Source organism: Papaver somniferum, chromosome 3, assembly GCF_003573695.1.
Source record: "Papaver somniferum cultivar HN1 chromosome 3, ASM357369v1, whole genome shotgun sequence".
NCBI classification, from domain to species: domain Eukaryota; kingdom Viridiplantae; phylum Streptophyta; class Magnoliopsida; order Ranunculales; family Papaveraceae; genus Papaver; species Papaver somniferum.
The window spans coordinates 145,797,517-145,803,516 of NC_039360.1; positions in this window are offsets into that span (position 1 = coordinate 145,797,517).

The window sequence follows — 6,000 nt, forward strand, 5'->3', positions numbered from 1 at the left end:
ATATTCAATCCGAACATCTTTGTTATTCCCCTTTTGTAGTCTGAAATACTACACAACATGATGATATGTTTGTCCCTATTAGTCTATGCTTTACTCTTTCGTTAGATATAAAGTTTAAGCATATTTGTCATTTCCTAGTGATTAAAAATCACTTGTTTACTCCATATATTTCTCCCCCTTTTTTCACAAAAATGACAAAGGTTCGAGCAAACAAAGGACAAACCAAAAGGATCTTACAAATCTATAAGACTTGTACAACCTATAAGAGTTAAGCTTGAAGGTTTCACATACCATTTTAGATAAACGATATTAAAACCGAAACTACAAAGTTAATCTAGTTTTAATATGTTACCAAGGAAACAATTGCCTGAATTCCCTATAGTCCAACAAATCGACTAAGATACTTAATTCTATTGTTGAACCGATAGCGTGTGTATAATCGATTGTTTCGACAAGACCAAAATAAAGATCAGAATTAACTCTTTTTCTCTCATTATGCTATAATTATTCAAGACAATAACTTAGACCTTTCCCCTTATATAAGACAAACACTAGGTTAGTTAACTAGTTTATCTTGTCAAGGCATTCAATTAGACTTGAATAACCGAATCCTCCAATTAATAAGTCTAACTAAGATCATAATTAACTTAGTTTCTCTTATCCGGAATCAAATGGACTAAACAAATGACCACGTAATTTTGTTAAGCCAAAAACAATAGATACAAACCAAAATAAATTGACTTGCAATTATTTTTCTTAGCCGGAAGCAATTGAAACAAATATAAACATTACAACACCGCAATTGTACCGAATTTTGTTAAGCAAAAATACTTGATACCCAACAATAAAGAAGATACCAAATCATAAGTCAATCAATTGACACAGTTTTTCTTAACTGGAAACAATTGAATCATATAAAGCAATGCATACACAATAATGAAACATATCAATTGTATCGAAATTTTGTTAAGCAAAAGCAAAATATATGCAATATAAACAGTCTTTTCTTAACAAGAAAAACGATTAACTAACAAATAAAATCGTTACCTCAATTTCCGCAACCACTTCTCCCTAGAAAGATATATCATTAAGCGCAAGTTCAAATAAGAACTCTCCCCCTGTTTGTTGTCATCCTCTCGCAAGAACAAAAGAACAACAACAAAAGCAACCTTTACCAGTGAAAGGTTGAATCGGGTTTAACTAATGCGTGCCAATAGCAAAAGTTGACACCCGAAACACATATGTTATGCTAAACAGAACTTATGTACACATAAATTCATTATCAACATATTGTGACTTTTCACACATAACACCTTATGATCATTTGATAAAGTCTACCAACATGGGCTAGAACTTAATCCTGCTAAATCAAAAAGCCACACAAATCATAAGGGATTCACCATATGAGATCGAATATTAAGGTTAATAAAAACCGAAATCAGACATCTCATAAAACCGAAATCACATAGCAAAAATATAAACATTCATACACATGTTATGCAATCGGAAACTATCAAATAGTGAAACACTAAATATAAAGATAATAATAGTTTTTATTTATTCATAATAATATTGATAGTTTTATTCGAAATAGACCTTACAGAAAATATCGAAATAAATTAACATATTGATGTCTATTTTCTCTAAATATAAGGGATTCGAATATCAAATCTCTTCATGATGTTGAGATCTTTTTCGCTTAATAGGAACAATTCTTCGAATTCCTTGAAGAGATCCCTGATCAAAGAATAATTCCTCAACCTTGAGTAAATTAGGTTCTCCATGTTTAATCTTTTTAGAAGTAATTCTTGTTGATTAACAAGGTGAGCTTGAATAGGTAGAGATTTCTCAAGAGAACGCTTCAACGTCATGACTTCTAACTTTGTTTCTTCATAGGTAAGTGCCATCTTCTGAAACTCTTTTTCATAATCGATTATGGAGTATGACAGATTGAAATTATTGCAAGGGATGGTTCTGTTACTATCTAATCCATTGGAGTCGAAGAAGACAGAAGGATCACATGCCATTTTCTCTACATACCTTTCTGAAACCCTTGCAGAGAGTTTTGCATGGTAATCTGTATTGTACATAATTCTTGTTCTAAGAAGTAGATAGATTTTTCTCCTTGAGAGATGATACGCACATAAGTGCGACGCATTTTCACCCATAATACATTAGTTGGGACTCATTTTATCACTAATAAACATTTTTGGAAAATTCGGCTCGAAAAGTTGATAAAGGCACACCTGGAGGACATGTGCTATTCAGACTCTCTCTTTGGTTAAAGGGAACCTCAATGATAAGGGACACCTTCTTTACTACTTACACCCCATGGTTATTCACACCCTTACTCTGGATAGGGGGCAACCATCATCTTCCTCTTTTGAACTAATATTTTTGGTGGGAAAAGGTTTGAAGAAAACCCGATATTTGATGTGATGATTTTGGAGGGAGAGTTTGGGGAAGGTGGCAGAGAGCTGAAGATGAAGAAACGAACGTTGCAGAGTCGTTCTCTGCACTTTCAGGCGAAGAAGAGGAAAAACATAGATCAGCATATATAGACAGTCGCAGAAACCGTTGCCTATACTTTCAAATTCAATAACTTTGTAACAATTATTTCGAGTTCGCAACAGCCTGTTAGTGTTTCTTTGTAACAATGGGTTCTGTAACGGTTATATCTGTTACAAACACATTGCTTTATACACTTTCCTCTTGCAAACACCTTTTTGAGCAATGAAATCAACTTTTGAGTGTATTTCCAACATGAGGAGCTAGACCCCAACACTGGGACGATGGAGGAAGCTGTTTTTCATTCATGTGGTAATTAAAATTAATTCTTTTATAACTATTTGCATAGAATTTAATTTTTTTATGAATTCTATTAATTATTTGTTATTTTGTCTTATGTCGCATGCTTAGTTTTAATTACTTTTGATGCGTCATTCTTACAACTTACAACTAATGTTTTATGAATTATATTATTGGCAAAGAATTAGAGTCACAACTTCTTTTGTTTGAGCCATTATTTCCTAGAATTAAATTTTGAACCCCATGTATATGAAAAACAGTGAGATCCCGAATCCCAGTGTCCCTCCATTATGCTACTATTTTATGTATATATTTTCTTATTTTTAGTATTTTCGTTTATTAAATCTGAAATCAATCTCATCAAGTCCGAGTGAACGACAACCTTTCTTACCACTATATAAAAATCCAATCAATTTTTGGCCCCGCCGACGCGGACTTGTTTATAGATTTGTTTTTTTAGGTTTATTTTTATTTTTATTATTTTTTGTTCTTTTTTACGTGTTTTAATATTTTCTGTTTGCTTTCAGATTTGGAGCGGAGTTAATAAAAAAGAGAAAGTGCTGAAAAGAAAAGCGAAGCCAAAGAAGGAAAGAAAAGAGAGATCCAAAGGAGTAAAGAAGAAGATTTTTGTATATAGTTAATTTATTAATTTATTTTTATTTCTTTTATTTTTAAAAACTGTAATTAGGGTTTTATTTTTGTAATCTTTTATTTTTGGACTTTTTGAACTTTATTTTTTGGGACTTTTGGACATTATTATTTTTAAACCCTAAGGAAGGGTTAATTTAAATAAAACTGCTGCAGGGAAGGACGACAGCTACGATACTGTCTCGGCCCCTCAGGTGCGTACACTGACGTAGGAGTCGGTGCCTTGAGTCGACTTCAACGGTTCATCGCCCGTCTGGTACGGGAGGTAAGACTCTATCCACCCACGAATCCCCTGTCAGTGGGTTTTATTTTGTGTTGAGACTCTGAATGTCGAACTGGTATTATAATAGCCAATACAACGAATATCCGACAGAGTTTCAAAATGAACATCACTCTTTTTATGACCATAATGTGAATAGTGGGTGGGAACGCCAAACTTTTGAAGGTTATGGTCCATACCATGGTGAGCGCAATTACTATCCACATGCCCACCGGTCATACGATCAAAATTCTTATAATTCCTATCCTCTAGATTAAGAACGTAAGATACTTGAGTCAACGCGTAAGTTACTTGAGTCGACACATAAGTTAGCGGACATAAATGACTTAGTTATGGACGAAAAATCGTAACAATGCGTGAAACTTCTTTACAAGATAACCTCAGGAAGTTAGCTGAGTCAACACGTAGGTTTGAATTAGAGACGGAAGAAAGAATTGCTCGAATTACTCTTGATTGCCAATACATTCTTTCCAATATCACCCGTGAAAATGAGGAGAATTTTTATAATCAAGATGACGAGGTTAGAATTGGTAACATTACTTGTTTAGATGAGGTTCGATCATTTTCATGTTATTATATGATGATTGTGATGAGGATAGTATTGATGAAGAATCTGAAATATATAGGCATAGTGATCAGGAATTTGTTACTCTGATTGAGATTTGTAATGATAATGTTATTTCTAGTACAAATCCAAATAATTTTAATAATTATTCACATATTCAAAACGACGAGGATTTGACTAGAAATACCCCCATTTTAGACGATGTAGTATTTCCTTTTTACAAAGCCAATGAAGGTTTAGAGGAACGAGTTTATTTTGAGTCTAGTGATTTAGAAAAAATAGTCTTCGACAAAGAAAATCAACTCGTAGACATGAGTGAGGATGAACCTGACTTAGAAAAATCAATTGACCATTTTCAGGAATCTGATGACCTTGAAATTAGGGAAGTTGTGACTAGTCTTTCTAGAGACACTGAAAACTCTAAGTTTGGGGGTGATAATCGTTCTCCATGTGCTTTAACTCTTAGAAAGGTCTCTCACTTGGGACTTGACATATGTGCCTCAACCATTTTACAAGATTATCTTCATACACGTTTTTCTGAACCTAACGATGTCCAGAAAGAAGCTCAGTTGTTAGAAACCCATCCTCTGGTTGATGTGGTTAACCCAGGCTACGATACCTCGATTGACTTTGTTTTCCCACCAAATTTTTTTTCTCCAATTGTGGGAACTTTTGAAATTCAATGTGTCAGATATTAAGTTTTTAGGCTAAACCTAATTACTTTAGGAGATTAGGGTCGACACATTTGCTTAAGAATAACCACCACCGTGGTCAGCTGTGTGAGTCAAATCTGATTAACTTAGAGGATCCCCAATTATTCAGGTTATTGTTATGTGCTTCTAATTTCCTAGTTGAGTATTTCCAAACTTTACAACCTGATCTTCAGGATCCTGCCTTTGAGGAAGTCCATCCCATGGAAACATTTTATCTAGACCCTTTTATGGAACCTGAACCTGAACCACAACTAGATGTAGTTGTCTTAATTAAAAAATTAGATAAGGGTATGTGCGGTATCTTTATGGTTTGTTGCAATTTCTCTTCTTTTGGGTAACACTTTTTGATTCAGATGACCCGCAATTGTTCAGGTTACTTCTTTATGATTCTACGAGGTGAATAAGCCTTTCCTAGTCTGGCTGAACACTTTAAACTTAGCACTTGCTGGGAGGTAACCCATGTTTTTGGTACTCTGGTAATATCCTTCCTCACTTCCTTGAAGTAGTAACAGTTTCTACTTGTTCATGTTTTTAATTTTATCTTTAGAACATTGAGGACAATGTTAGATTTAAGTGTGGGGGATTGGTTAACTTTTTACTTTTCTTTTTAAGGAATTATCTTGCCATTTATGACCAGCTGTTGAGCGGGTCTATTATAGGTTTGTAGGTACATTATGACCAGTTGTTGAGCGGGTCCCAAAAAAAATAAAAATATATTTTTTTTGTTATGGCCAGCTGTTGAGCGGGTCTATTCGTTTGTTTTCTTATGACCAGCTGTGGAGCGGGTCTATTTTTATGTATTTTCTTATCATGATCAGCTGTTGAGCGGGTCTATTCTTCGTTTTCTTATGACCAGTTGTGGAGCGGGTTTATCATTATGTATTTTCTTATCCTGATCAGTTGTTGAGCGGGTCTAAAAAAGAAATTATTATCATTATGTTTTTAGGGTTTCGACCAGCTGTGTAGCGGGTCTTGTGTATGGTATT